The sequence below is a fragment of the Manis pentadactyla genome, chromosome 2 (assembly GCF_030020395.1).
Source record: "Manis pentadactyla isolate mManPen7 chromosome 2, mManPen7.hap1, whole genome shotgun sequence".
NCBI classification, from domain to species: Eukaryota; Metazoa; Chordata; class Mammalia; order Pholidota; family Manidae; genus Manis; species Manis pentadactyla.
In genome coordinates, this window is record NC_080020.1 from 62,194,856 (window position 1) to 62,205,909 (window position 11,054).

The 11,054-nt window shown below is 36.8% G+C and overlaps 1 pseudogene; it reads left to right on the forward strand.

The window, feature by feature from the left end:
* Positions 1-256: 256 nt before the first annotated feature.
* On the forward strand, positions 257-673 carry LOC118932365 (translationally-controlled tumor protein-like; annotated as a pseudogene).
* Positions 674-11,054: the final 10,381 nt, after the last annotated feature.

The window sequence follows — 11,054 nt, forward strand, 5'->3', positions numbered from 1 at the left end:
TTGTTTCACAAGTTAGAGCTTATGTTTTTAGGAGTTTAAGATATAAATGTCCCCTCCCCACCCCTACTACTCTCTCCTGCTACCCAGCACAGCTCTGGCTGCTCCATGCTTGCTTGAGCTCCCAGCTCCTGCTAAACTAGCCTCCATCCTCTCCCTCCAGCAGCCATCGTGATCATCTGCAGGGACCTCATCAGCCCTGATGAGATGGTCTCTGACATCTACAAGATCTGAGACATTACGGAAGGGCTATGCCTGCCTGGAGGTGGGGAAGATGGTCAGTAAGACAGAGGATAACACTTGTGACTTGCTTATTGGTGGAAATGCCTCCACGAGGGCAAAGGACCTGAACGCGCAGTAATCCCAGGTGTTGATACTGTCACGAACCATCACTTGCAGGAAACCAGCTCCACAAAAGGAGTCTGCAAGAAGTACATCAAAAATGATATGAAATCAAAGGCAAACTTGAAGAACAGAGACCAGAATGAGTAAAACCTTTTATGACAGGGGCTGTAAAACAAATGAAGCACATCCTTGCTAACTTTAAAAACTGTCAGTTCTTTATTGGTAAAAACATAAATCCAGATGGCGTGGTTGTTCTGCTGGACTACCATGAGGATGGTGTGACTTGTACATGATTTTCCTTAAAGATGGTTTAGAAATGGAAAAATGTTAATAAATTGGACTATTTGGATCTGTTGCCTCTCATTGTAACCAGCTGCTTCGCTTCATCCACACACCAGGATTTAGACAAATGGGACTGATGTTATCTTGAGCTCATTAATTTTGATCTTGATTTACTTCTAGCAGAGGCATTGTTTTAAATAAATGCATTTAAACTGAACTAAAATAAAATGCATTTAAACATATATATATATATAAATGAAGAGAAACAAAAACAATAGATCCAAGCTATAGATGTAATCCTTATTTTACTGCTTTACTGATCTTTGTTTCAAGTGTGAATGTTCCAGGGGCTCTAGAAATATCTGATTGGGTAGGTTCACAAAGCAAATATGCATGGAGGTTACAGGTTAAATAACAGGGCTCAATTAACATCCCACCCTAAATTACTGTGACTCTTTGTTCCACTTTCATTACATTTTATGTATATAGACTGCTGTTCGAAATGAGCAGCTTATAATATGATGAGGCTGTCTTTTTAAAAACCAATAATTAAGCAATGGGATATAACTCAAAATGTGAACATAATGGCATAAATATACCCCCAGGGCTTTTTCAAGGCTTGACATGGGCTAAAATGCTTTGAAACTCTAGAAAGGTGATTAATATATTTTACATGATAACCTTATCCCTTACAGTTGCCTCATTTCAAAGATAAGGAATGTAATTATTAGAAATAAAGATTATACAAAGATAAAGAAGACAGGCAATATAGAGGGCTCTAAGGAACTCACAAAAAACTTAAGAACTTTAGTATAAGATTATTCAGTATGGATTTAATTGATTTGGTGTTAGAGGATACACCTTCCCATTAAACTGAACTGTGATTCACATCCATAAAAAAAGTGACAATGCTTTAGAAATTGTTTAATTATAATTATAGCCAAGAACTCTACCCTATGGCATTACTCACTCTCCCTCACCTCCCACTAAAATGTCATGCTGCTATACACAGTTGCATTATATTTTAGGGTCTGCTTGCCAAGCAAAATTGTAAATCTCCTCTAGTTCTCTTAATAAAAATCTTTCTATCTTATCTAGAGATTTCTCATTTCCCTAAGGTATAAAGCATTCTTGGGGGAGCTGTAGAACACCATATAAAAAAACTTGTTTTTCTGAAAGTCCCTGAAGTTTTGTAAGCAATTTCCTACTTGTTTGTGCAGACTTATATTTTACTATTACTAAAAACTATAATTCACAAAGAAATAAAGTGATTTAGTTCCTTTAGAATATTTAATGTCTCTCTAAGCAGAAGCATGTCTCTTATTCTATTACTCTATGTAACTCTGTAGCCATTAAATAATAATTGTGATTAAAAAATGAATCCACAAAAGGATTGTATTCATGGGTTTTTGGAAACCTATGATTAAAGAAGTCATGTAGTTAGAGAAAGGGTAGGTTATTAACAAACTAATTTCTAAGGCTGCTTCAAATATATATATTAAGAGGGTATTTGTCTTGCATAACTGAAATGTTATATCCTTTAGACAACTCTCCATTTTTCCCCTATAGTATAATGTCTTCTAGGTTCATCCATGTTGTCTCATATGACAGGTTTTCCTTCCTCTTTAGGGGTAAATACCAACCAATTTCATGTATATACTTTTTTATTCATATATTGATGGACATTTAGATTGTTTCCATATCTTTACTATTGTGAATAATGTTGCAGTGAACATGGGAATACAGATATTTCTTAGTGCCTACAGTTAACAACATTGTTTTGTACACTTTAAATTTTTTTAAGAGGGAGGGAGGAGCCAAGATGGTGGCATGAGTAGAGCAGCAGAAATCTCCTCCCAAAACCATATATATTTTTGAAAATACAGCAAATACAACTATTCCTAAAAGAGAGACCAGAAGATATAGGACAACAGCCAGACTACATCCACACCTGCGAGAACCCAGCGCCTCACGAAGGTGGTAAGATACAAGCCATGGCCCGGCGGGACCCAAGCGCCACTGCTACCCCAGCTCCCTTGAGGAAGGAGAGGAGTCGGAGTGGGGAGGGAGAGGGAGCCCAGGACTGCTCAACACCCAGCCCTAGCCATCCGCAGCGGAGCGTAGACACAGTGCGTGAGGTGCTGGATACTAGGGAAACAGGACAGTAAAACATGCAAGCAGGTCCCCGCAGCTGGCACTCCTGGGACAAAGAAAAGCGAGTGCTTTTTGAAATTCTTAAAGGGACAGGGACTGCACAGCTGGATGGAGGAGTCCTGGCACACTCAGCCCAGGAGCTGGGAATCCCAGGGAACACTGGGTGCCCTAACCAACTGGGCAGCAGTGCAGCTCTGAGGCCCCTCACGGCAGTAAACAGCCTCCCATCCGTTCCCTCTCTGGCACAGCCCCGCCATAGTGGAGCAGGAGCCTGAGGATGGCCACGCCCCCAGCAACCATGGGCGGAGCTTCCTTGCAGCAGCCGAGCAAGAATCAGAAACCCAGTCTGTGCACAACAGCTCAGCACAAGCCGCTAGGGGTCACCATTCTCCCATGAGAGGAAGGCCACAGACTAGCAAGAAAGGATATCCTCCCAGCTGACACACATGCCAGCTCCCCACAACTACCTCTGTCACCATGAAAAGGCAGAAAAATTTGATACAGACCAGACTAACCCAGACATCCTCCCCTGAGGAGGAATCTGGGGAGATAGATCTAATAACCAATCTACCTGAAAAAGAATTCAAAATAAAGGTCATAACCATGCTGATGGAGCTGCAGAGAAAAAGTACAAGAGCTAAACGACACAGTAGGGAAAGAGACGATAGAAATAAAACAATCTCTGGAAGGACTTAAAAGCAGAATGGACAAGATGCAAAAGGCCATTAATGGAACAGAAACCAGAGAACAGGAATGCATAGAAGCTGACACAGAGAGGATCTCCAGAAATGAAACAATATTAAGAGAACTGTGTGACCAATCCAAAAGGAATAATATCCGTATTATAGGGGTACCAGAAGAAGAAGAAGAAGAGAGAAAAAGGGATAGAAAGTGTATTTGAAATAATAATTGCTGAAAACTTCCCCAAACTGGGGGAGGAAATAGTTGCTCAGATCATGGAAGCACACAGAACTCCCAACAGGAGGGAACCAAGGAGGACAATACCACGACACATAATAATTAAAATGGCAAAGATCAAGGAAAAGGACAGAGTATTAAAGGCAACTAGAGAGAGGAAAAAGGTCACCTACAAAGGAAAACCCATCAGGCTATCATCAGACTTCTCAACAGAAACGTTACAGGCCAGAAGAGAATGGCATGATATATTCAATGCAATGAAACAGAAAGACCTTGAACCAAAGATACTGTATCCAGCCCGATTATCATTTAAATATGAAGGAGGGATTAAACAATTCCCAGACAAGCAAAAGTTGAGGGAATTAGCCTCACAGAAACCACCTCTACAGGGTATTTTAGAGGGACTGCTCTAAATGGGAGCACTCATAAGGCTAAATAGATGTCATCAGAGAAAATAAAATCACAGCAAAGAAAGCAGATCAACCAAATACTAACTAAAGGCAAAAAATAAAATCAACTACTCACAAAAGCAGTCAAAGGAAACAAAAAAGAGCACAGAATAAAACACCCAACATATAAAGAATGGAGGAGGAGGAATAAGAAGGGAGAGAAATAAAGAAACATCAGACAGTGTTTATAATAGTTCAATAGTGAGTTAAGCTCAACAGAAAGATAGTAAAGAAGCTAAGCTTGAACCTTTGGTAACCACGAATCTAAAGCCTGAAATGGCAATAAATAGATATCTTTCAATAATCACCCTAAATGTAAATGGACCAAATGCACCAATCAAAAGACACAGAGTAATAGAATGGATAAAAAAGCAAGACCCATCTATATGCTACTTACAAGAGACTCACCTCAAACCCAAAGACATGTAAAGACTAAAAGTCAAGGGATGGAAAAATATACTTCATGTAAACAACAGGGATAAAAAAGCAGGTGTTGCAGTACTAGTATAAGACAAAATAGACTACAAAACAAAGAAAGTAACAAGAGATAAAGAAGGACATTACATAATAATAAAGGGCTCAGTCCAATAAGAGGATATCACCATTTTAAATATATATGCACCCAATACAGGAGCACCAACATATGTGAAACAAATACTAACAGAATTATAGGAGGATATAGAATGCAGTGCATTCATTATGGGAGACTTCAACACACCACTCACTCCAAAGGATAGATCCACCAGACAGGAAATAAGTAAGGACACAGAGGTGCTGAACAACACACTAGAACAGATGGAGCTAATAGACATCTATAGAACTCTACATCCAAAAGCAACAGGATACACATTATTCTCAAGTGCACATGGAAAATTCTCCAGAATAGACCACATAATAGGCCACAAAAGGAGCCTCAGTAAATTAAAAAAGATTGAAATTCTACCAACCAACTTTTCAGACCACAAAGGTATAAAACTAGAAATAAATTGTACAAAGGTAAATAAAAGGCAACAAACACATGGAGGCTTAACAACATGCTCCTAAATAATCAATGGTTCAACGACCAAATTAAAATGGAGACCCAGCAATATCTGGAAATAAATGACAACAACAACACAAAGCCCCAACTTCTCTGGGATGCAGAGAAAGCAGTCCTAAGAGGAAAGTGTATAGCAATCCAGGCATATTTAAAGAAGAAAGTACAATCCCAAATGAATAGTCTAATGTCACAATTATCGAAATTGGAAAAAGAAGAACAAATGGGGCCTAAAGTCAGCAGAAGGAGGGACATAATAAAGATCAGAGAAGAAATAAATAAAATTGAGAAGAATAAAACAATAGAAAAAATCAATAAAACCAAGAGCTGGTTATTTGAGAAAATAAACAAAATAGATAAGCCTCTAGCCAGACTTATTAAGAAAAAAAGAGAATCAACATACATCAACAGAAACAAGAAAGGAAAAATCACGACGGACACCACAGAAATACAAATAATTGTTACAGACTACTAAGAAAACCTATATGCTAAGAAGCTGGAAAACCTAGAAGAAATGGACAACTTCCTAGAATAATACAACGCTCCAAGACTGACCAAGGAAGAAAGAGCAAATCTAAGCAAACCAATTACAAGCAACAAAATTGAAGTGGTAATCAAAAAACTACTCAAGAACAAAACCTCTGGAAAAGATGGATTTACGTCGGAATTTTATCAGACATACAAAGAAGACATAATACCCATTCTCCTTAAAGTTTTCCAATAAGTAGAAGAGGAGGGAATACTCCCAAACTCATTCTATGAAGCCAACATCACCCTAATACCAAAACCAGGCAAAGACCCCACCAAAAAAGAAACTACAGACCAATATCCCTGATGAACGTAGATACAAAAATACTCAACAAAATATTAGCAAACCGAATTCAAAAATACAACAAAAGGATCATACACCATGACCAAGTGGGATTCATCGCAGGGATGCAAGGATGGTACAACAATCGAAAATCCATTAACATCATCCACCACATCAACAAAAAGAACAACAAAAACCACATGATCATCTCCATAGATGCTGAAAAAGCATTCGACAAAATTCAACATCCATTCATGATAAAAACTCTCAACAAAATGGGTATAGAGGGCAAGTACCTCAACATAATAAAGGCCATATATGATAAACCTACAGCCAACATCATACTGAACAGCAAGAATCTGAAAACTTTTCCTTAGATTGGGAACAAGACAGGGTTGCCTACTGTTATTTAACATAGTACTGGAGGTCCTAGCCATAGCAGTCAGACAAAACAAAGAAATACACTTAATCCAGATTTGTAAAGAAGAAGTTAAACTGTCACTATTTGCAGATGACATAATATTGTACATAAAAAACCCTAAAGATTCCACTCCAAAACTAGTAGAACTAATATAGGAATTCAGCAAAGTTGCAGGATACAAAATTAATACACAGAAATATGTGGCTTTCCTATACACTAAAAATTAACTAATAGGAAGAGAAACCAGAAAACAATTTCATTCACAATGGCATCAAAAGGAATAAACTATGAAGGAATAAACCTAACCAAGGAAGTGAAAGACCTGTACCCTGGAAACTACAAGACACGCTTAAGAGAAATTAAAGAGGACACTAACAAATGGAAACTCATCAATGCTCCTGGCTAGGAAGAATTAAAATAGTCAAAATGGCCATCCTGCCCAAAGCAATATACAGATTTGATGCAATCCCAATCAAATTATCAACAGCATTCTTCAATGAACTGGAACAAATAGTTCAAAGATTCATATGGAATCACCAAAAACCCCAAATAGCCAAAGCAATCCTGAGAAGGAAGAATAAAGTTGGGGTCATCTCACTCTGCAACTTCAGGTTCTGCTACAAAGCAACAGTAATCAAGACAATTTGGTACTGGCACAAGAACAGACCCACAGACCAGTGGAACAGAATAGAGAATCCAGACATTAACCCAAACATATAAGGTCAATTAATATACAATAAAGGAGCCATGGACATAGAATGGGGAAATGTCAGCCTCTTCAATAGGCGGTGCTGGCAAAACTGGACAGCTACATTTAAAAGAATGAAACTGGTCCATTGTCTAACCCCATACATAAAAGTAAATTTGAAATGGATTGAAGACCTGAATATAAATCATGAAACCATAAAACTCTTAGAAAAAAACATAGGCAAAAATCTCTTGGACACAAACATGAGCAACTTCTTCATGAACATATCACCCTACGCAAGGAAAACAAAAGCAAAAATGAACAAGTGGGACTATATCAAGCTGAAAAGCTTTTGTACAACAAAGGACACCATCAATAGAACAAAAAGGCATCCTATAGTATGGGAGAATGTATTCATAAATGACAGATCCGATAAAGGGTTGACATCCAAAATATATAAAGAGCTCACGCACCTCAACAAACAAAAAACAACTAATCCAATTAAAAAATGGGCAGAGGAGCTGAACACACACTTCTCTAAAGAAGAAATTCAGGTGGCCAACAGACACATGAAAAGATGCTCCACATTGCTAGTTATCAGAGAAATGCAAATTAAAACCACAATGAGATATCACCTCACACCAGTAAGGATGGTTACCATCCAAAGACAGACAAAAACAAATGTTGGTGAGGTTGTGGAGAAAGGGGAACCCTCCTACACTGCTGGTGGGAATGTAAACTAGTTCAACTATTGTGGAAAGCAATATGGAGATTCCTCAAAAAGCTCAGAACAAAAATACCATTTGACCCAGGAATTCCACTTCTAGGAATTTACCCTAAGAATACAGTAGCCCAGTTTGAAAAAGACAGATTCACCCCTATGTTTATCGCAACACTATTTACAATAGCCAAGAACTGGAAGCAACCTAAGTGTCCATCAGTAGATGAATGGGTAAAGAAGATGTGGTACATATACAAAATGGAATATTACTCAGCCATAAGAAAAAAAACAGATCCTACCATTTGCAGCAACATGGAAGGAGCTAGAGGGTATTATGCTCATTGAAATAAGCCAGGCAGAGAAAGACAAGTACCAAATAATTTCACTCATATGTGCAGTATAAGAACAAAGAAAAACTGAAGAAAAAAAAACAGCAGCAGAATCACAGAACCCAAGAATGGACTAACAGTTACCAAAGGGAAAGGGACTGGGGAGGATGGGTGGGAAGGGAGGGATAAGGGTGGGGAAAAAGAAAGGGGGCATTACAATTAGCATGTATAGTGTGTGTGGGGGCACAGGGAGGGCTGTGCAACACAGATAAGACAGTGATTTTTTAAGCATCTTACTATGCTGATGGACAGTGACTGTAATGGGTTTTTTTGGTGACTTGGTGAAGGGGGGTGCGTAGTAAACATAATGTTCTTCATCTAATTTTAGATTAATGAAACCAAAAAAAAATACAGACAATAAATAAATACAAAAGGCTGTAATTTTTAAAAAGAAAAAGTAAAAGAAAAGAAAAAAAATTTTTTTGTTAAGAGGGTGATCTCAAATCAAGTGTTCTTACCACGAAAGAAACAAAAACAAAGACGCAGGAGGAAACTTTAAACTTTAGGAGGTGATGGATAAGTTTATTACCTGATGGTTTTTGGATGTATACATATGTTCATACCCATCAAATTTTACGTGTTAAATATGTAGTTTGTTGTATAAATTTATACTTCCATAAAGCTGTTAAAAATAGATATGTTGAACACTCCATATAACTATTATATGTACCACATATAATAGTTATTATATTATATAACTGCTTATGTAACAGGCAACTTCAAAATTAATTAGAAATTTTTCAGTGACTCGTCTTAGCCCTTGTGTAATTAGGAATATTAGGTTTTAGAAGTGACAGATATTTAATAAAAGAAAAAAGAAATCCCTTTAGGGGAGAGTGACTTAGTATAAGATTTAACTGTTAACACATGATCCATAAATGAAAATTTTGATAAATTGGACTTATGCAAATTCAGAACTACTGTTTTATGAAAGATACTTTTAAAAGAGAGAGAATATAAGCCAGAGACTAAAATAAAAATTTGCAAAAGACACATCTGTTAAAGGACTGTTGCCCAAAATATACAAAGAACTCTTAAAACTCAACATTAAATAAATGAACAACCCATTAAAATATAACAAAAGATCTGAACAAACACCTTACTAAAGAAGATATATAGGTGATGTATAAATATATGAGATGTTCAATATTACATGCCATTATACAATTGTAAATTAAAGCAACAATATACCACTATAAATTTATTAAAATGGAAAAACTCCAAAACATTAACCACCAAATGCTGATGAAGATGTGGAGCAATAGGAACTCTTCATCCAATACTGGTGGGAATGCAAAATGATACAGCTATTTTGGAAGACAGTTTGGCAATTTCATATAAAATAAAACATTTTTACTATAAGATCCATCAATCATACTCTGAGTATTTATCTAAAACCAAGTTGAGAACTCATGTACATTCAAAATTCTGCATGCAAATGTTTATTTCAGCTTTACTCATAATTACCAAATCTTGGAAGCAACCAAGATGTCCTTCAGTAGGTAAATGGATGCACAAATTGTCACATCTAGATCATGGAATGTTATTCAGCACTAAAAGCAAATGAGCTATTAAGCCATGAAAAAAGCTATTATATATATATATATTTCTAAGTGAACAAAGAGAGTCTGAAAAGTCCACATGTTGTATGATTCCACTGTGACATTCCAGAAAAGGCAAAACTATAGAATCAGTTAAAAGATAAGTGGTTGCCATGGATGGAGGAAATGGAGTGGTGAATAGCCAGAGCACAGAGTATTTTTAGGGCTGTGAAAATATTCTGTGTGATGCCATAATAATGGATACATGTCACCATACATTTGTCCAAATCCTATAAGTGTAAAACACCAGGACTGAACTGTAATGTAAACTATGGACTTCAGGTGATTCTTTCTCATCAGTGTAGGTTCATCAGTTGTAACAATTGTACCACTCTGGTGGGGAATGTTGATAGTAGAGGAGACTATACATGTGTCGGGGCAGGAGGTATGTGGGAAATCTCTGTACCTTCTCCTCAATTTTTGTGTGAGCCTAACTGCTCTAAAAAATTGTCTTAATAAAAAAAAGATGCCTGCTTCCATAGAGTTTACATAAGATAGAAAAAAGTAAAAAGAGGTAAGTGAATACAATAAAGAGATAATTTTAGATACTGAATAGTGTTATGAAGATTTTGCTAGTTTAAGTCAGGGAAAACATCTACTGGGAGATGACATCTGAGTTAATTAATGAAGACTAAGGAAAATCCAGCCACAAAACCATTTAGAGAATATCACTGCAGGCACAGAAATTAGGATTGCAAGGTCCTAGAGAAAATGAGCAGAACTAAGAATTCATGTGCAAAAGGCTAAAGAAATCTTGTTTTTAAATACAGTCCTTTATCGAAATATGAAACTTCTGCAGCTTATGTTATTTCTGATAGCAGTTTCCAAATAGTAATGTAATAGATATTACATTAAGAATAAACTGTTGTAGAGGCAATTCAATTTATTGGTTCACTTCATTTGGTGATATTGGCAAGCTCAGTTATTGTAATTGCTAAGGGAAGATTAAGGGAGGGATATTGTCTGACTCACTGGAGATCAAATTAAGTTATATGGCAAACTGGTGCAGAGAGAAAAACAACTTTGGTTCTACTTATTTTAACTTTCACTGCTTTGGGGTTTTTTTTAGTCTATTTTAACTCATTTAATTCAAAATATGTCATAAGTGAAATATGAAAGTTAATGATGTTTTACAGACTCAGATATTGTATTACTGAGTAAGGTTATATTCAGAATTTTCTGATGTGGGTTTTTGGGTTCACTGCTTTGTGAAATGAACTGTAGGGCTGTCATGAATCTCAG